Raw genomic sequence first — 22,424 nt, 5'->3', positions numbered from 1 at the left:
ATTCAACTTTGAATTGTTGTTTGGGGTCTCATATGGGATTATCCCGTGCCTCGTAATCAAAATGTCTTCTTCTTCAGTGACTCTTGTATTCTTGAATGGGTAGGAAAATAGCTTCAGTGTGAAGTTCCTCCGCCAATTTCTGTGCACTCTTCAGAACATTTTGAAATCCCTCATCTGACCGGTAAGGCTGTAGGTATGACTTTGCTTTGTCCAGTTGTTCCATTGCTCCAGATATATCAAGGTCAACACCTTGGAGTCTCTTCCTTACAACATTTATTTCAAACAGTATATCATGCCACAACACTAAGCCACACAGAAATTTGAAGTTATGTACGTTTCTGGTGATTCCATTTCCCTCTACCACTGTTCTCCCACAAACAGTTCCTGTCATAGAATTATCCTCCATAAGGGCAATTATTGCATCATCTGTCTTCCCAATTTGGTGTTTGATAGGCTTTATTCGCCTCCACTTGACTTTCCCATTGTGTGGCACTCAGTGGTTTCAGTGTCAGAGAGGATGTTCCCAGATGTTACTTCAAAATTTGCCATCGATGAGTCGATGCAAAGAAAAATACATAGATGCTTTGAATTACGTTTAAAAATTCAGCAGCCTCACTAGAAGCTGATGCTGCATCATTGACCACCAAGTTCAATGAATGAGAACTGCATGGGTCAAAAAAATCTCGAGGGTTTAACTCTCGGATCCGTGTCTGCACTCCTCTGTTCTTTCCTCTCATGTTGGCACCATTATCATAGCCATGACCTCTCATGTCAGCTATCACAATTCCCATATCTTCTAGCTTTTTAAGAAGCACATTTGTCATACCTGCTCCTGTAGTATCATCAATGTCAATAAATTCTAGAAAATGCTCTCTGGCAGTCACCATTGCAGGGACATTTTCACTAGGTTCTGTTGTTGTTACAAAATGCACCATTAAAGTCATTTGTTCCGTATGACTGATGTCAGGTGTGCAGTCCAGAATAATAGAGTAATATCTTGCTGACTTCAGATCTGCCACGATCTTCTGTTTGACTTTTGTTGCCAGTAACTGTATGATCTCATTTTGAACTGTTTTTCCAAAGTAGTGGTGTGTGTACATTTCTTGGGTGGTGACTCTTCTTAGATGCTGCTGGAGTACAGCATCAAACTCAGCCATCAGCTCCACAATTTTAAGGAAGTTTCCATTGTTTGGCACATACAGCTAATCTGAATTGCCACGCAGTGCTAGGTTTTGGGTAGCAAGCATTCTCGCAATGGCAATGAGCCTTTTCAGAACATTTTGCCAGTAAAGAGTCTCTGAAGCAATTTTCTCTTGATGCTGATCATCTATGGTGGCCTTTAACCTTAGTCTCATCTCAAGCTTTTTCCAGCTATGGAATGCTCTCTGGTGATTTGCTGCCTTCTCATGACATGCCAGATTTCTAGCCAGATTTTTCCAGTAGAGCCCAGTGTGGCTGGAATATTAGACTGGAAGAGTTTGCAACAAAAACAGTATGCAGCATTCTGGGTTTTTGAGTACATAAGCCATGGCCTCTCCGCTTTTTGTCACCATTGGTGGATTTGATGTCAGTAACGTGTTCGACTGAAACTTCTATTTTCATTGTCTTTGGGGAACATGAAGTTTTTCACTTGCTGTTGCCCATGCAGTTCAAGGAAGTCCCTCAGGCTACTGCTCAAGTGGGTCCACAGTCCTGGATCATCTAGACGTAAGGAACTAAACTCAGCAGCAGCTGTTTCTTGTGCCTCCACCACATTCTTCTCTGATCTACACTTTTCTTCAGGAATGTGCATGGTTACATCCATTTGAGATGGAGATATGAATGCTGCAGTAGCTGCCAGGTCACCTGCACTCTAACTAACTAGAAGATCAGGCATCTCCTCACCACTCACATCCTCACTGGGGCCGGAAGGCTCACAGTGAACATTTGTGTCTATGTATCTCAGGAGAGCTCCTTCCTGCTTAGATAGAAAAGGTTCCTTTGCTTTCTTTCTTTTTCTGAATGCTGCCCCAAAGGGACATTTTCTTCTTTCACTCATGATTGCTGTTCTGCGCCAGCTATAGAATCATAGAATCATAGAATATCAGAGTTGGAAGGGACCTCAAGAGGTCATCTAGTCCAACCCCCTGCTCAAAGCAGGACCAATTCCCAGCTAAATCATCCCAGCCAGGGCTTTGTCAAGCCGGGCCTTAAAAACCTCCAAGGAAGGAGACTCCACCACCTCCCTAGGTAACGCATTCCAGTGTTTCACCACCCTCCTAGTGAAATAGTTTTTCCTGATATCCAACCTGGACCTCCCCCACTGCAACTTGAGACCATTGCTCCTTGTTCTGTCATCTGACACCACTGAGAACAGCCGAGCTCCATCCTCTTTGGAACCCCCCTTCAGGTAGTTGAAGGCTGCTATCAAATCCCCCCTCATTCTTCTCTTCTGGAGACTAAACAATCCCAGTTCTCTCAGCCTCTCATCATAAGTCATGTGCTCCAGACCCCTAATCATTTTTGTTGCCCTCCGCTGGACTCTTTCCAATTTTTCCACATCCTTCTTGTAGTGTGGGGCCCAAAACTGGACACAGTATTCCAGATGAGGCCTCACCAATGTCGAATAAAGGGGAACAATCACGTCCCTCGATCTGTTGGCAATGCCCCTACTTATACAGCCCAAAATGCCGTTAGCCTTCTTGGCAACAAGAGCACACTGTTGACTCATATCCAGCTTCTCGTCCACTGTGACCCCTAGGTCCTTTTCAGCAGAACTGCTACGTAGCCATTTGGTCCCTAGTCTGTAGCAGTGCATGGGATTCTTCCGTCCTAAGTGCAGGACTCTGCACTTGTCCTTGTTGAACCTCATCAGGTTTTTTTCTGCCCAATCCTCTAATTTGTCTAGGTCCCTCTGTATCCGATCCCTACCCTCTAGTGTATCTACCACGCCTCCTAGTTTAGTGTCATCTGCAAACTTGCTGAGAGTGCAGTCCACACCATCCTCCAGATCATTAATAAAGATATTAAACAAAACCGGCCCCAGGACCGACCCTTGGGGCACTCCACTTGAAACCAGCTGCCAACTAGACATGGAGCCATTGATCACTACCCGTTGAGCCCGACGATCTAGCCAGCTTTCTATCCACCTTACAGTCCATTCATCCAGCCCATACTTCTTTAACTTGGTGGCAAGAATACTGTGGGAGACCATATCAAAAGCTTTGCTAAAGTCAAGGAATAACACATCCACTGCTTTCCCCTCATCCACAGAGCCAGTTATCTCATCATAGAAGGCAATTAGGTTAGTCAGGCACGACTTCCCCTTCCCCTATAGTGGCTCTCAACACTCAAGTGAAGGGGACAAATAAGTAGGCTGGTAGCAAGGCCTGAGTGAGGGAAGATATCGTCTTAAGGGCCTAACTGGCTCCTACTACTTCAGTTGACTGCCTGTTCTCCTCAAGTGGGTTCAGGGAAGCAGCAGGAAACAGGAAGCACCCTGAGAAGCTGGTGTTAATCAGTCCAGGCTCCTGGGGGTGCTAGAGAGGTACATAAGAGGCTCCTCCTCTCTCTCCCTGCAGTTCCTGCTGCTTTCTGTTATTCCCTCTCACCTTTTCTCCTGCCTGCCTGTTATGTCTCTTGTGCCCTCCTTCCTCCAGCACAGCACTCCACCATCTCTGCGCATCTAGAGTAGAGAGAATACATATGCACCAGCAGCAAACACAATTTTCTGCACTCTGGGTCCTAGTGGCACTCCCCTTCCCCACAGTCTGGCACCTGAGGCAGCCACCTCAGTTCACCTCATGGTAAGGCCAGCCCTGGCTAAATGAGGTAGATTGTGATGGGAAAGAGAGATGGGGTCATCTTTTACTGGAGCAGCTGGAGACGGAAGACCAAGTTCTCACTGGAGTATATTGTCATGGTCCTCTTGACACCAGTTGAAAATCTGGGTCACAATAGCAATCCATGAAAGGCCTTTTGGCTTTTCCCTTATGGCAATTTTTAACATTTGTATGATGAATTTTTTTTTCAACATATCAGTGGAGCAGGGTTATTTTGTTCTCATATATATTTTGTCATATTCATACCCCAGGCATGGATTGAATTTAGAAGTCTGGATCTAGGAGAGGATGGCTAAAAGGAGAATAGGTGTTTTTTTTTTTAAACATGCCATTTTATAATATTCCCATGTTATTTCAGCACCATGTGGGTATGTGAGTTCTTCAGAACAGTAGTATGAACAGGGTATTTTAAAATAACAGCATGTGTTGTAACCTTTCTTAGCTCAAAAGAAAGGAGAGCACTAAAAACTAAGCTCTCTCCCCAGGTGGGATGTCTCAGAGTGCTGGTTAAAAATTTTAAAAGAGAGCTCATGGCCTAAATGGCAGTAATATATATAGTGCTCTGGACTGCAAGATCTTTAGAATGTTTATTGAAAATATGGGATACTTTTATTTTAAAAGATAAAATTAGTCTTATAACTAGACTGGGTACCTGGTAATAATGGAGGTACGGTACCCAGTAAAATTTCTGCTGATTACTTTCAATCACAGATTAAAATTATTTGAAAATATGAATGTGCTGTGGCACAGTTTAGAACTTAAAAATAACCTTTTGCTACATTGTGACCTGTAGCCCAATAGCATCTGATCCTAAACCCACTTCAATCAATGAGATTCTTTGGATCAAGCCCTTTGACGAGATCCAGGGCCTTTCATTGACTTCAGTGGGCTTTGGATCAGATACTTGGATCAGACCGCTAGGAGATCATATTTTGTCTCTCTACTAACTCCATGGGTAAACTTTTCCATGGGAAATGCATGGGGAATTTCCTTTCACAGAGGATGAGTCAGGGGCCAACAGCAAGCAGAGGATTCCATGGCACGATTTTGCCACAGAGTAACCCTACCAAATTCATGGCCATGAAAAACATGTCATGGACCGGGAAATCTGGTCTCCTGCCATGAAATTTGGTCTTTTGTTTGCTTTTACCTTATACTATATAGATTTCATGGGGGAGACCAGCGTTTCTCAAATTGGGGATCCTGACCCAAAAGGAAGTTGCAGTACTACAACCCCTCTCCCACAATAACTTTTTGACCACCCCACAACTACTTTTTGGGTCAGGACTCCTACAATTACAACACCATGAAATTTCAGATTTAAATAGCTGAAATCATGACATTTACTATTTTAAAAATCCTATGACCGTGAAATTGACCAAAATGGATCGTGAATTTGGTGGGGCTCTACCTGTTAGGGAGCTGGAGCAAATCAAGAGCTGGAATCTCAAGTGATCCATGGAGCTGACCCCCTTCGGCTGACTCTGCAGGCAGAATTTTCTTTGTCCTTGAATTCTCCCCTGTGGGTGTTTAAGGTGGAGGGGGCAATCTGTTTCCTTGCATTTATCTTTTCACTCTATATAATCTTAGTTATTTGAGGCACATCATCTCAATATATAAAATTCTATAGCCAAAAGAAGATCATGTATATTAATTAAGAGTGGATCAGAAAATGGAAACATCTCATTAACATTTTCCCCTTGTTTTTCACATAAATTTTGAAAATTTCCAGTGCACTGTAGTATTAATATAACTTGGCAAACTGCATCCTTCGCAGCAGTAATTAGATGATTTTTCTCCTGGTTTGCCTTTTCCCTCATGCATCCATTTAACTGGAGTCAAATTCATACCTGTGATACTTTTTAAGCAACAGTAACAGTGAATTATTAATATTATGAATTATGAATATCTTAGATTTTAAATGCTTCCTGTATTATTTCCAAAGTTTCTTCCCATTTTTCATAAAAAATAATACATTTTCTTATCCCATCAACCCAAATATGCTATCTATTATGGGTGTCATCTAAAGCCCATTTAAGTCCATGGAAACATTGCTGATTTGAATAGCCTCTGGATCAAGCCCATAATAATCTAAGATCCTGCAAATAAAATATTTGCAAGAGATGGGAGTAGCTAATTTCCCTACAGGTTCTCAAGTATTCCTGACTACTGCCATACTGAGAGAGGGGTTGAAATTGCCAGGGATTAAAAGGTTTAACATGCGGAATAAACCATTTATTCTGGGTAGCTAGTTCATTTGATTCTGTTTTTTCTCCTATGCCTTCTATCAACTGTATCCAGGGCCGGCTCCAGGCACCAGCCTGGCAAGCAGGTGCTTGAGGCGGCCACTCTGGAGAGGGGCGGCACGTCCAGGTATTCGGCGGCAATTCGGCAGACAGTCCCTCACTCCAGCTGCGAGCAATCTGCGGCTTTTTTTTTTTTTTGGCTGCTTGGGGCGGCCAAAACCCTGGAGCCGGTCCTGACTGTATCTATTTATTATTGCTTCTTTATCAGTGTATCTTTCACTATGGCCTAGATTAAATTGTGCCCATGATATAATGCATGAATTTTAGTTGTTTTAATTGAGGCAGCTTATTCTCTCTCTCGTTGCCTTGGTGTTAGAGGCAAAATGTTTGTTTCTCTTATCCTGCAGCCTTTGATGTTCCAGTTCAGATAAAGTGAAACCAATTCCCACTGTGCCTAATTTTCAAAATAAGAACAAAAGAAAGAGCTCTGATTTCTCTGTGTTAATAGTGACTTTGGGGAATCACCACAGTAAGTTGTGGAGGTCTGCATGAAACAACAAATCCCCTGCCAAGTGTGTAACTATGCAAAGAGCAACTTCCTGCAGAGAAAAGCTTAGCATAGCTACTACAGGCCTTAATTAAGGGAGGCTTCCTTTTGCCTCACCTGACAGGACTGCTGCCTTGCAGGCCACAAGTGTCCCAGTAGGAGCCTCAGGGGTGGTAATGGGAAGGACACGCACATAGTGAGTCAAGCCACTGGGTGGGGACTGCACTGTGTGCTCACTAGCTGGAAGGCATTATCATAGCCAGTCTTAGACCTGTGCCTCACATCCATGTAACAAAACTTGGCACCCATTGTTCTTGTTATAAATAAATAATTTATTGCCAACAAACTGACCTCTCCCCCCTTTACTGCTCCTCCCCCGGCGTGATTCTGGAACATTTTCTGAATGTGGTAAGTGCACAGTAGAGATAGACTTACCTCACTGTGGCACTGCTGTTTGCTGTATGTTTGATTTTCCCAGTGCTTTGAATGCAGTTTCCAGCTGTTTCACAGGCACAGACAAACTGAAAAATGGCTTTCAGAATTTCATAGAGAGACCATGTAACAGCTGGAATGCAGACTTCTGCAGTGAAAGGGATCCCTACTTGTGCCTGTACTACCTTAAAAACAGAGCTGGTTCAAATGATTGTAATCTAAACCACAGCAATGGGCAAACCTCAGAGGCTCAGTTTGCTTCAGATAAATATCTCAAACACAGATATTTCTCCAAACATTTGTTCAGGAAACCTTGTGAGATCAGACTCACTCGTAAGAGTGCTAATCAAGACACACCAGCTTACAGTGAGAAATAAAGAGCCTCATATTTGCTTGTTGGCTGCTTCTCTCTACACACCCTGCCTGTAGAATTTTGCTTTGCTATTAGACCAAAACTATGTGAATTTTCTCTCTTATGGGTGTTTTTTTAACTCAAGGATTAAATCAGGGGAATAATATACTCCCTGCCTTCAGATGACAGCAACAAAAGTGGGGTCTCAAGATATAAGCACTGTCCTTTTTGCAGTTTGCTTTAATGAGAGCCATGCCTCTATTCTGCTGTGGGTGGGGCTCTTCAATCACTAATTCCACCCAAATCAGTCAAATCTTGATTTTTCCCATCACAATTATAGCACTAAAAGTCATGAGATTGTGGAGGCAGCAGTGGTGTATTATCGCCTAGGCTGACAAGGCTACGGCCGCAAATTTGTAGGGGAGGCAAATTTATAATAGCAGCATTTTTGTAATCGATGCATCAGTGACGCCGCAATTCTACCAATCATAGCGCATATTGAAACCACCAATGAGGCGCGATGCCATTTAGTAAACATACTCGCAATTATCCTAAACGTTAATAATATGACTGGAAGGAAGAAATTGAGCAGTTCACAGTTTTAGATCCATGCGCGGTCCCACGCTATACGCGAAATCGCGCTATGCAGACGCGCGTTCAAGCAAGGGTCCGCTGTACTTGTAATTTTATTTATAATAAAACTTGTAAATGTTCAATTATTTTAATGATATTTAGATTAATTTTAGTTCAAATGAATTTGTAAAAAAACTAAAACAAGTTCATATGAGGCCAGGGGCGGCAATTATTTCAGGGCCTAGGGGCAGCAAAATCATTAATCCGCCACTGGGAGGCAGAGGTGAAAATTTCCTCCAAAATCTTGGTTTCAGTCCAAAAGTCTGAAGTTAGGGAAGTATAATTTAAAGGCAGAGTTGATTTGAAATCTGTATGGAGGGACTTGTCAATTACTGTTTCCTCCAAAATCAATCAAATCTCAATTTCGCATCTTCAAGCTTCATTTCTAGTACACACACTTCTATCCCAATCTCACAGGGAATGCCATAGGGCTCTTATCAGATCTAGTGTTTCTCTTTCTCCTCCTCTTCTCTGGCTCCTCTTTATGGTTTCCTTCTGTGTTGTCCCGAGCAGGGAAGTAGATGGCAGAAGGGGAAATGAGAACGAAGAATGATAATAAGAGCTGTTAGCCACTGCTCAGCACCCATAAGAGCAACCCCTAGCAGTCGGAGAGCAAAATTTCAGAGGATTGTTTTATCTCTCCTCTGGCCCTTCTCAGGGCAAAGGCAGGGATCTGATCTGGAGGGTGGGCAAGACACTGAAGCGGTATCTACACTACAAACTTTGCTCAAGCGTGTGCACACATGGCTGCCTATGTCGGTGCTATATGTCCTCACCATGAATGGCTGCGCTGATAGAAAATCTGGACACGTATCCAGTGTGCCCCAGGCTGCCATCGGGCACACTGCGCAGGGAATGCGGGATGTGCATACTGCCCTGTGGGATGTTTTTACAGTGCTTTCTGGGACAATACACAGAACAACAACAATTTGCCCAGGGATTTCCAGGAACTAGGAGTCAAGTTCTCACACAAGTTCTCCCACTTTCTCCATCCTACAATGTTTATTCCATCCCATAATTTTCACACCATTTTTAAAATTCCCACAGACCCACTTGCTGCTTTTCTCACAGGACAAGGAGATTCAGGACTTCTAACCTAATTCAGACAGGAGCATGTCTAGGTGTAACTCTCTGCCTGCACTAAGCCAGCATATTTAAGCAACATGCTGAGTTTTTTTAAGTGGGTGGGCTTCCAGTCTCTGCGATACCTGGGCAGTAGAGTTCAAAATTGTGACTAGAAGAGTCACTGTCATGGGAAATGGGGCATTGTGAGATAGCTGCTGGAAGACTGTTAGGGTTGACACATGTACCACAGTGTCTACACTAGCACTGCAGCAATGGTAGTAGGTCAACTTAGGTTGACCTAACTTTGTAGTGTGAACCAGACCTGAGTAATAAGGAACGAATGGAAGGCGCTCAGCTGTTTATGGCTGTCCACTCTTTTTAAACAGATGAAGTGCAATAGTGCCCTCTTTAGCTCTCTTTTCCCCCATCCTCATATTTGAACCAGTTCACATGTTCCAGGTATATCCATATGCAAGCTTTTAGAGACAGGCATGTTGAAGTGAAATAGCTTGGTAACAAGAGGTAATATGAATTTTACTAAGACTGGCTGATCAGGTGATGGTTTTCCAAATCCAGATCCAGGAGTAGTTCTGTCTGGATCCCATTTTATCTGAACCCCTATTTCAGGGGTTGCAGGTAGAATAAATTGTTTAGGATTTTGCTCTTCCCTACTGAGTAGTAAAATAACCACATTCCTATGGCAGATCCCCTGTTCCAGAATACTTGGCTTTGTTTGAATTGGTTCCATTCCTTTCTAATGCAGTTTATTCAAAAAAGGAAGAGGGATGCAAATCTCCCTGTTCCAATGAAATTAAAAGTCTCAAATTCTGAGACTATTCATATCACTTCAACCTTATTAACTATATCTCATTAGGTTTAAATTCTTCCTATTTAATCTCTGCAGCAAAGCTCCACCAGTTAATCTCTGCATTCTTTTATCCTAAAACAAGAGTGAAGAACAGAATAGAAAAGCGGGGGAGGAATCAAAGAACCCCTACCATTCATCAAATGTGACTATCTTAGCCAACGGCTTCTGTGTATTGTAAACTTCCATAAGATACAGTAAACAATTTACAGCCATCAATTCATGGTCCAAAAACATTGCAAAACAGAAAAGCTTTTGTCAGAAAATTATTTCTCATATATTCTGCCCAAGAGTTTAAAAACCAAAGACATTATTAGGTATCAGCCTGGAGTATTTTATAACAACTAGCAAAAGGCTATTTTATCCTCTAGGGAGAGACGTACCTTTTCATTTTATTTATTTATTTATTTATTTTAATTACATAGTTTTTCATCCATGATCAAAACAGCATTAAATAACTATATATCTGCCTGTTTCAAACTCTATCTATGAACTACAATAGGAGAAGAGAACTCACTCCTGGGAGTTATTCAGTGAGAAAGAACAGATAGCTGGGTAAAACGGAAATGGATTTTACACATACCTGCCAGGATTTCTGGCTTTAAAGCAGCATAGTGATTTAAAATAGAGCATGAACTGAGAGTACTAAAGCACTGTGATTTATTTTTATTGCAACGTTGAATGTGTAGCTACTACAAAATCTACTACCTGCTTTTATTCATGGATTATCCCTTTCATCCTCCTATGCTAAGTATGCGTCCCATGGTCAAGGACAATGATTTGGCATTGCCTCTGTGACAATATCTATCATCTATCTATCTATCGACATAGATATAGATATATAGAAATCAGCACCAAATTATGAACTCCATTTTGTATATTGTGTTGAACACAAATCTGGACATACCCGAAGTCAACCTACTGTGCTGCGTTCAGACAGCTGCCTGTGCAGGAATGGTGTTTGACACCTCATCGAAGGACTAACACTAAGAGCCAACAAAATCACAACCTCATAACATTGACTTGGATGATGCTCAGCTACCGGCCCATTCCCATGGAACAATGCACTGTCCACATGTGGGGTGTTGGGATGGGGGAGGGAGTGACAAACATGAATGGGAGAGACCAGAGGAGCTTCCCAAGTTGACCACATGGCACCCTACTTAAGATAGGTTCTGCTCTGTGCAGGGCCAACCATCACTACACACACCCAAAGGACTTGTAGGAGGGTGAGCACAAGAGGGACTATGAAATGCTGATTATACTAAGGCTCACAGATGGGGGATTTATCAGTTATTGGGAAGGTGTGTCTCAAGACTATAGTTTTCAAAGATCTGTAACTCTCCAATGCTTTATGAATAGTTTCTGGGGTTAACAAATTCCTTTGCTGAGTCTGAGTTCCTTGCTTTCCTGCCCCATTGTCTATGAATGAGTAAAACTAGAAGCCTGGAGTTCTAGACGGAGTTCTAGGAGAGCATGGATAGTCAACTGGTGGGGGTGTTGGGAGGTCTTGGACACTGATTTTAGGTTCAAGGTCAGCAGGGCAGTCATGCCCCATCTTCCAAAGAAGAATGTCAGACTATAGGTCTGAGGCTGGCTGTGTGCCCTATAGACCCAGAGCTACAAAGAGTACTGTAACTGGATGCTGCCCAGATCTAGTTCACTTGTACGCTTTTGAGACCCAACAATTTGGTCCACTCACAATAGATTAATGATCATACACTGGGGGACGGAGAAAGATTGTAACAGCCTACAGTGTAATATAATATTTTGAGGAGCAAAATCCTGGCCCCATGGAAGTTAATAGAAGTTTTGCTATTGATGTTAATGGATCCAAGGTTTTACCCCAGGAGTTGTGTCTCTGTTCAGGAAATGGGATGTACTGGCACATAGCATTATTCTGTGACTAAGCAGTGGCATGAATGAGACAAATGGCAAACCATTTATTTTCTCCTCCCTCACATCTACATTCTAAGTTCAGGTATCTGCTCCATGTCTAATTTCAGATTTACCCCCTAGAAGCATGAGTATTCTTATTATCCATGTCTAAGTTAAATCCTTTTTTGAAGCCAACTAAATTTGTGGCCCAGTGATACTTTGTGGCAGCAAGTTCCACAGATTAATGATGCCTTAATACCATTGCAATGTTGGTCATGCCATAGGACTGGGAGAAATATTTTCCCTGCCCCATGGAAAAGTGGGCAGCAGATTGTCCATTGGGTCAAGGGAGGACAGTGGGCTTCCTTTCTTGACCCCAGAAAACAGAAAATGAGGCAAGGGGAAGCCCCACAAATTACAAAATTGACAAGGGTAGGTGACTATTTATCTACCCACATCCCCAAGATCCCAAAGTGAAAATGAAAGATCTCATCCTAAACCAATGGATATTTTTCAACAATGTAAAATCATGACAGAATTTTACACTATTCATCGTAATTAGAAGACATTGCTTTAAAGGGCCCTGGGACCCAATCCTGTGACTCTTATTCATCTGACTAGTCCCTCTGAAAACAATAGTACTACTCTGGGTAAATAAGGATTATTCATGACATCAGTTGGGTCATAGGACTGGGTCTGGAACAGGAAAGGTGTGACAACTTTTAACATTTATCCACATATTTTTTAACAAAAATAGAAATCTATGTTAAATTGCTGATCCTGGCATGTTTACACAAATTAGTAACTTGCAGTTAACATAACCAATTGTAACATTTTGAAGTCCCTCATTATTCTTCAACAAAAACACGTAGTCAGTCATGCAGATCACCACTGTACAGTAATAAATGTAATTGGCATTAAAGCAAGGAGACTTTTAAAGGTTTCTCCACACATAACAATAAAATTCCTGAAGCCTGGATGGTGAGGAATGACTCTTCACTAGGTAATTATATTGGTATCAGAGGGCTGTTTTAATTACAAAACATATATGGTATGGTACACAAATTTCCACTACTGCTTTCAGAAACTACAGCATGCACCTTTCCACAATTTTTCTGTGTTTAAAGAACACTTCCACAGTTCATTCAGTCCATTTCCTCTAAAGACACCTCTCAATCATACATGTGATACATGTAGAATTCCAAATGCAGGGTAGCAGTAGGCAGAGGCTAGGGAAAGGGACTATTGTGAAAGGGTTGTTTGAAAAAGGAGACTCCTTAGGCTTGGTCTACACTACCCCCCTAATTCGAACTAAGGTACGCAACTTCAGCTACGTGAATAACGTAGCTGAAGTTCGAAGTACCTTAGTTCGAATTAGTTCGAACTTACCTTGGTCCACACGCGGCAGGCAGGCTCCCCCGTCGATTCCGCGGTACTCCTCTCGGCGAGCTGGAGTACCGCAGTCGACGGCGAGCACTTCCGGGTTCGACTTATCGCGTCCAGACTAGACGCGATAAGTCGAACCCAGAAGTTCGATTTCCAGCCGTCGAACTACCGGGTAAGTGTAGCCAAGGCCTTAGAGATGGGCCCAAAGGGTCCAATTTTGATCAAGATTACATTCAGATTTCAAATTCCATTCCTGCTCCCACCTCTTACAATATGGAGCTGTTGAGAATTGAGGTTCTGATTCACCGGCCATTGGAGAGAGAAGCTATCTATGTAAAATTGAGATCTGTGTTCAGTTCTGGATTTTAACCCCTCCCAAAAGTGTAGTGTGCTGAGATTCAGGATTCCAGGTCAATCCCCATCTGGAATTCCTAAATTAAATACATAAACTCAAGGTATCTGAGGTGAAAACTATTTAAAAATACATTTTTAAAGAAGCCACCACACAGTAAAAGTAACAGATCTGTTGAATATGAGTTAGAGTTGTGATAAAAGTTTGCAAAGAAATACAAAGTCAGGCAAAACTTGCCATTTCAAATCTCATTGTAAACTGGAAGTTTGAACCAGTTTCTTAGAAGTCTCATAAAATGTAGTAATCTTTCAAAGTGAACATGGGTCGGTTTATGTTTTTGCATAAAAATTCTGCAAAATACGTGGTTTCTCTCAGCAGTGCAACTGAGCATTCTTTGAAATATTGGGTTGGGTTCGCTTGAATTTGAAACTGAAAGCAAAGCTTGACCATGTACAAATCATTGCTGAAGAAGACCAATGAAAAGTAAAGCTAATAAATTTGGGGGAGTTTTAGTGCTTAACCACACTTCAACCAGTAAGGAAAAAAGTGAAATAGTTTTTAAAAAAGAGCACAGTTCTAGTGTTCACAAGCATCTGGACAAGCTACAAGGATTTTATAAGCCTTATTATTAGAGATGGGCCAAGATACTACAGCATTTTGAGAGTATTCAAAACCCAGATCTGGATGAGAATTTTGTAGCTGGCCTCTATCTTTACAGATAATTGAACTAAAACCCTAGATTAAATCCCTACTTTAAGATTTGGAGGCTTTGAAAAATGAATTAATATTTTAAAACTCAGACCTAAGACCCATCTCAAAATTTAATAGATACCCATAGTTACCTGTGGTTGTTTGTGCGATCAGTCCATCAATCACATCAAGTGGGGTACAGATTTTCAGCACACATTTCCTAAACCACAGATAATTTTGTGTGTCAAAAAGGTGCACAGAATTGCACTGTTTCAGACTGTTTAAACAAATGAAGAATGGAGGGGTAGAGGCAGAATTCAAATACAAATATTAAATATTGGTTAATAACAAGTGTAAAGGAAATACCAGTAATTAACACGTAGCACATACTGTAGAGGTCAATGAATTCAAAATTTAAAATTCAGCAATAATAATAATATATGGAGATATACCTATCTCATAGAACTGGAAGGGGCTTGAAATTGTCATTGAGTCCAGCCCCCTGCCTTCACTAGCAGGACCAAGTACTGATTTTTTGCCCCAGATCCCTAAATGGCCCCCTTAAGGAGTGAACTCACAACCCTGGGTTTAGCAGGCCAATGCTCAAACCACAATGTAATGAAAGGATTTTTTATGAGGATTTCTTGGTTCCTGGTTCATATTTACCAGCTTTCACTGGGTTGGTGGCCCAGTCAAATCACCACCTCACACATGTGGCATTCAGGTCCTTTTTATGATCTCATGCTCAATGGAATCCCTTAATATAAGTAAAGGATGAAGGTCTTTCCAGCTAAACAATGAGAATAGGCTGGGAGCTTAATAAAAAAGCAAAGTTGTAACAAGTGTCTCCTTAAAACAAACTGGAATCTCTGAGGAGAACTAAACTTTGGTTGAAATGCAAACACAGCACTGAATGTTGCTGACTTTAAAAAAATAAAATACCACACAAGAAACAAAGTGTGTTGTTCTGAAGCTATGCAGTTGCCTGTAAAATAGTTACAAGTTTTTCATTATCACACAATCATCATCAAAATATGTGCCTCGGCTTGAAAAAACATCTCACCACTGACATAAGAAAATGAAGGAGCAACAACTTTTGGTTCTTCATTTTTAACATCCTTGTGGTCATATTCCCAGCTGTCAACTCCTCGCATTGAGTGAACAAGGTTCCAGTGGACTCACGAGCCTCATTATATCATTAAGATGACCCTGGAGAGAATGAAAAATAAAAAAACTGGCTTGTAAATAGAGCTGTGTAAAGCCTATCGATTGCAGTCTTATCAGCTGGTAGAGATCATATGATTTTACAACTCAGGACAAAACTCAAGTCAGAATTTAGACAAGACCACAAGAACTTGGCAACTTTTCTCAGTTTTGCTATAAACCCAATGAAACTTGCCCAGAATCCTGTCCCTCTATCTTTTTTTATGATCAAGCTCTTTCCCCACTTATCTTCTGAAGGAAGAAACTGGGACCTATTAGAAGAGAAATGAAGGAAAGGGCTGATGGGACATTGAGTCTCCCCCACAAGACAGCTGAGTTAAACTGGTGTAAATAAGAGCACAGTCAGACCCAGAATGTTTCCCACAAAAAAAATCAACCCCAAAGGCTACAATTGCAAAGCCAATCTACATGAGTGGTAGCTGGAAAATACATACTGATCAGCTAGTCTCAGTAGAAACATAGAGCACATTTTATAGGAACTGCAGCAGTGGTTCTCAGGATTGACAGTAATTTCCATACTGAGTGGCTGCTTATTATTTTATACAGAACAGCAAACTTACCGTGGCAGCCACAGTGACAAGTGGGGACCTTATCTTCAGGCTACAGTTTTATTGTCATGCTTCATTTGAAAAGAGTTTTAAGAAATTATAATTATGGGTTGTTGTTTTTTTAAAGAGAGCGTTTTACTCTCCTGCCACCATTTTGTCACTACTAAAGGAATTTAGCAGCACAAGGTAGCTACTACTATTTTATTAAATAAAGATCCTCATAAATTCCAGCTGCCAACCATGTGTTCTATCTTTTTATGTGCAAATCTACTCTTACTTAAACAACCCACAGCCCATATGCCAGTACATATTCTTACAAGTCTTCAGGTTTTATGTTTGAATTTCACATAAATCCTGACCGTGACTTACACATGAAAGATCAATTGAACATGCCTCTGCACCTCATAATTACTGTATACTTTTTTTTTTCTTAAATAGAAACAGAGTTAAAGAACCGATCAGGTAATCATTAGATTCATTTTACTTGGGTATGTCTGCCACAGATAATCTGTGGAGATAAATGAGGAGATAGAGAATTGAATTGAAGCTTGTAATCATAGGGTATTTGGAAAGAAAAAGATTTGCCTAACATCTGTTGTACAGAGAGTACAGGAATTCAGAACCCTAGAAAGTGAATGGTAGAAGGCAGGTAGGGCTTTGTTCATACTGAAAATGAAAGCTACCAAGACTGTCAGAAGGCATTTATAGTAATATATACAACCCAATAGATATGAAATTAAAGCAGAAATTTAGATGCAGTAGTAGTAGTACTCAGAAGATGTACAGTTACATTTTCTTCTAGCTAACTCTACAGTGAAGTTATACCAGTAAAGAATTTGGCCTGGTTTCTTTTAATCTATCCACAAGATAAAGGATTTTATCCCATCTAGCTTCTTCATGTAAAAGGGAAGAGAGATCACTTTAAAGAAAAAAACACTTCTGGGTATACAATAGCTGTTATTCTTATTAATATACCATAGATAATCATGCTTTACAGGCAGAAATAAAAAGGATCCAGCCCAGAGGAATTTACAACTTACATCATGCTATAAGAAACTGAGTTTGACTTTGAACCATAATCATGAATCTATGCAAAGTAGAAGAATTTATATTTCACAGAAAGCCCTCTGCTCCTGTATTGTTTAAACAAGTGGAAGCACTCAGCTTTGTATCTAGCCATGGACAGGGTACTGCCTAGCATCCTCCTTATTTGAGTTTCCAAAAGCTAGGGAAATTGTTATTTTTTTCTTGGCATGGCATTTTCCTGAGTTCTTTGCAACACAAAAGCTTTTTTGCCTGGAGTGGTATTGTTAGGAGCTCCTCTTCTATGCTTACAACAAACCAAGATGAATTAAAATAGACAGAAGAAAAACTCCTCTGTATATATTTTCAAAAGCCTTGCACATAAAATGCATATCAAAGGAAAGAAGGTGATCCAAAAACAAATGGACAGAGTCATTTGTGGCACTTGGGGAAAGGAAACATATTTGCTGAAATAAACTGAAGCCTGGAGCACCCAAAAGACATAATGTGAAAATCAGCTGTACACCACTATTAGGTAATCAGCTAAATTATAAGCTGACAGTTTTTCACTAGGGTAGCCATCAAGTGACTAGAAGAATCTGAGTGTAATTGAGCCAGACAGTCAGCACAGGCAGGGAGTTTGAAGAAAACTGGAAGAAAAATAAGTGTCCTCAGAACAGACAAGTGAGTGGAAAGCTACAAATATGAGAACTATGAGAGGCAAAGAAAGTGCTTTAAAGTGAAGACACTTGGGCATACACAGTTGCAAATTCTAGTGCAGTAGGATTAGAACTGGGTGAACACTTATAAAAAATTAATCTAAAATTTAATTGGATAAATTACTCACAAATATACCTTGGAATTATTGACAAATTATTATTGCAGTTATTATGTTATACAACCTTATATGAGTCCAATGGGGGTGTGTGAATTGTGCAATGATTTTGTTACCAGATATGTTGATATGAGTTTCTTTTTAAACATGTAAGTTTTATTTAGGATAGTGTTGGATATTTGGTAGTTTCAAGAGATTTTCCAATAAATTAAACAAAATCAGAAATGAGAGAGAGATACATTTGACTACAAGATTTTAGGCTATGTGACAAAATTCTGTCTTATATACTCCAACACAGCTCCTATGAAGTCAATGGGATTAGAATGATTGAAAAATGGTGTTTTTCACACACCAAAAAAGTGCTTACATTTTCACAGAAATTTTCAGTTTTTCAATTAAACAAAAGAAATAATTTCAGTTTTCACTCTTGGGGGGCTGGGATTTGTTTCTCTTTTTAAGTTCTTTTTTGCCCCACTAAAGGCTGAAATATTTCAGTTGTTGAAAATAAAAAATTGAACATTTTCAGTTGTCAAAAAAAAAGGGTTTCATTTTTTGTGAAACTGACAAATTTTGATCAAATCAAAAATTTTGCACAAACATTTTTGATTTGGTCAAAAAGTCATTTTTAGGTGAAAATAAATTTTGATGATAAATTTTCAACCAGATCTATATAAGAGCATGTGTGTATCTGAGGACCAGGCTTGTGCTTATTACAATTTGTTTTAAAGGTTTACGTACAGTCAAACAGTACGTTGAGGAGAAATAGTTTTGTGCTAGTATAAATGCGCATACTCACAGGCAGCAATTGCTGAGGAACTGACAAATCTTTACTCAAAATAAGAAAAGAATGGGTGATTTTTAAACAGCTCAGAATGCAACATCCTTCAGTGCTGTTCTCCAGTTGTCATTACCAGGGATATTTTAAGCCCAACAAATGTGAGTGAGAGCAAATCACCTCTAGGTTACAGTCACTGTTTCAGAAGAATTTTACCAACTCTGGAATATGAAGCCAGATCTATTAGACTACCTGACTGCATTAGTGAAGGCTGCTGAACCCCAAGTAGGGGGATTAACCCATAGAAGAAGATCAATGGTATTTGCAAAGCTCTCTCATTTTGCGTTCAAGTATAGGAAGGGCAGCTTTGAATTCTACCCTGTGGAGTTCTACTAGTGGAGCTGTAGCAGGGATGTGTTGAATCAGTGCAGTCTATTTGCCAACCTACACATTCTTCCTCTTCATATATTGCCAACCACTTTTACAGCCACTCTGGCTCCAGAGTTAGGGTTCTCTGATGGTTTCATTGAAGTCCACAGTATTTATGGCATTGAAGTAAAATTCAAGATGTATAATTTGAACAAATAAATAGGATTCTGCTCATTCAGATATAATTGGTAATCAAATACATGCTGTGAAGACCAGATATGTATTGGCTCTTACTAATCATTTCTGTTTCAGAGCAGAAGCATTGCTATGTGCTGTGGTGAGAAAAGAAAATGGTTTCTGGCTCTTGATGGCAGTGAGGTTAGAAATACAAAGGGGAGGAGGGATAAAATTTGACCACTGTATGCATGAATACTTCATACTATGTAGCAAACAGATGAATGTATTCAAACAAAGATGGAAGCACTCAGAGGATTTCAGAATTTCAAACATTTTCCATGTGTTTCTGATTTGCATGGGGTTTTGTATATTTTGTGTGGGGTTTTCAGAAGACAGTGTCCTATTCTCATCTGATGTAAATCAATGAAGCATCATTGACAATAATGGAGCTGGGGTGATTTACACCAGCTGGCAATCTGGCCTGTAGTTTTTGCCTCTTTGACAGTGACGAAACTCTTTGCATTATTTTAAACTTAAATAGACTAGGGTTTTAATAGGCTACCTGGCATTTTAGATGGTGGAAAACATTCCTTTTTCAGTGTTGAATTTTTGTTTCTCAGCAATGGAGTGAAATTCCACTAATTATCTCCTGCTTTTTGCGGAGATTCTTACAAGCACGCCCAAGCAATTTCATACAGCTCTACTAATCAGTGTCAGAGGAGCTTAATATTATTCATTTGTTCACTTGAATTGATTTCTGTATTTAATGTAATTGTAGCTGTGTTGGTCCCAGGGCATTAGAGAGACATGGTGAGTGAGGTAAATCTTTTATTGGACCAATTTCTGTTGCTTGTCTCTCTCACCAACAGAAGTTGGTCTAATAAAAGATATTACCTCACCCACCTTGTCCTTTATGCAAACAAGTTTTCATGAACTATGGCTAAAAAGAAGACTAATATTAGAAGTATCCACAATTTGCACATTCTAATTCTCTGAGGACTCTAACTGATAGAACAACAAAGATTACAACTCTCCAAATTACATTTTGTTTACATAAAATCCCTCTGCAATTTCAATGGATAAGTTATTCTTTGCAACCTGTCTGATTTTTCCTTTTCTTGTTCTTGAAGAGATGGCATATTCTTATACTAGCAGTTGAAGATTTGTTTTTTGTTTTTTAATTTTACTATTCTTGAAAGGTCATGTGCATATGAGCCACTGACATTTGCCTGCAACACCTTACAGTTTTGTGGGGGAAAGTCTTTCAGTTTTTTAGCCATAACTTGGGATTGAGGAGCAAAGAAAGTTGGTGGTGCCTTCCAAACCTCTTCTTTCTGTTTTCCTGATGAGGATCCACTAGTGGATTCTCATTGATACACAACTCCTAAGATCTTTAGAAAGGGAGCCCAACATCTAGTAGACTTTAGGATTTGCACCAAGTAGAGCTCTATCTGGGTAGGTCATAAACTGCCTCCCATCAAGCTTTCTGAGGTTTGTCAGGAACTCCACAATTCCTAAAAGCTTTGGGAGACTTGTTAGTGCTCCTCCAATCAGGCAAACCTTAAGCTTGTGAGTTTCCCCACAGAGAGCAAGTCTATAGATAACGGGGCTTTATGAGCTTTTGGTGGAGAGGTTGCAAGGCACAAAGAGGGATAGTTGGGGTGGTTGAACATTGTAGGAGAAGATAGAGGGAAACATTAGCACTTCTGCAGTAGGTGAACCTCTCTGGCAACCCAAAGGAAGTTTGCTTGAGTAAAGACACACAGCAGTGCTTGTACATACCTTCCTGCATTCCCGAGTCACTCCTAAGAAACCTGCCTAGATCCTTCTTTCCTGGCAGTCCCACATACATTTGTGCTGAGCTCTAAGAACAAAATGGCAGTTGAGCTCTGCACCCATGGACAGTGCTTAGAAATGTGAAGGTGTAGCACTCAGAAGATAAAATGCATAGTTTCATAGCTACACAAATCACATAAGCAAATCTAATATAGTCAATGCTTGAAAGGCAATTAACCTAAAAAAACATAGTGTGCATATACGTCTCTCTCCAGAGATAGTTCATAAAAGCAAAGTACGTTCATAGATATGTTGATACATAATTTATTTTTAGCCTTTCTCCCAATGACCTAATGAACACATTTCAATTACAGAAACAAAGATAGAAAATTACTGTCCTTCTAGTGTCTCTTCACATTTTTAATTTTTCTGTATAGAATAAAACAGTCCATATTTTTATATACTTATAGTTGACTGTAAAAACCAAATGCTCCACATTTCAATAACTAGGACTCCATCTGGCTTCAGAATTTGGGGAGGACCTGCAAAACCAAGATTTTGCCTCCCAGGATTACTACACCATGGTGCACAGTGTTGGCCTAAGAATTTTGGGGAACTGTAGTTAGACGACTCTGAGTGAGACACCCAGGCTTGATTGACTTGTACTAAGTGTGTGCATGCATGTTGGGGGGAGGAATCTCTCCTGTTGCATCACAAGTGGAACCTAGCTGTTTGCTCCATTCAACTCTACCTTCTGGTTTACATTTTGAGGCTCTCTGCCAAAGGAAAAGGGATAGAAACTTTTTTTTAATGGGGGCTGAGATTCTCTTTTACAATTCCCCCAAATCAGAAAGGCACAAGGCTGAGAGCTTCCTCATGCCCAAATGTCTGCTCCAGTTACAACAACTGAGAGTAAAACTTATTGCTGATTATAATCATAGTCATGAAGGCCTGGTCTATACTACCCGCCTGAATCGGCGGGTAGAAATCGACCTCTCGGGGATCGATTTATCGCGTCCCGTCGGGACGCGACAATCGATCCCCGAATCGGCGCTCTAACTCCACCAGCGGAGGTGGTAGTAAGCGCCGCTGACAAAAAGCGGCAGAAGTCGATTTTGCCGCCGTCCTCACAACGGGGTAAGTCGGCTGTAATACGTCGAATTCAGCTACGCTATTCACGTAGCTGAATTTGCGTATCTTAAATCGACTCCCCGCTGTAGTGTAGATGTACCCGAAGACTATCAGCAGTTAAAATGACCTGGAGCACTACATAACTAAACATTTGTCATTCTCTTCATGCTATATAGAAGTTTTTAAAATACACCTCTACCTCAATATAATGGTGTCCTCGGGAGCCAAAAAATCTTACCACGTTATAGGTGAAACCGCATTATATCGAACTTGCTTTAATCCACTGGAGTGCACAGGCC

Source organism: Trachemys scripta, chromosome 5 (assembly GCF_013100865.1).
Source record: "Trachemys scripta elegans isolate TJP31775 chromosome 5, CAS_Tse_1.0, whole genome shotgun sequence".
Taxonomy (NCBI): domain Eukaryota; kingdom Metazoa; phylum Chordata; order Testudines; family Emydidae; genus Trachemys; species Trachemys scripta.
The sequence above is the reverse complement of the archived record's forward strand: the minus strand, read 5'-3'. Positions refer to the sequence as shown.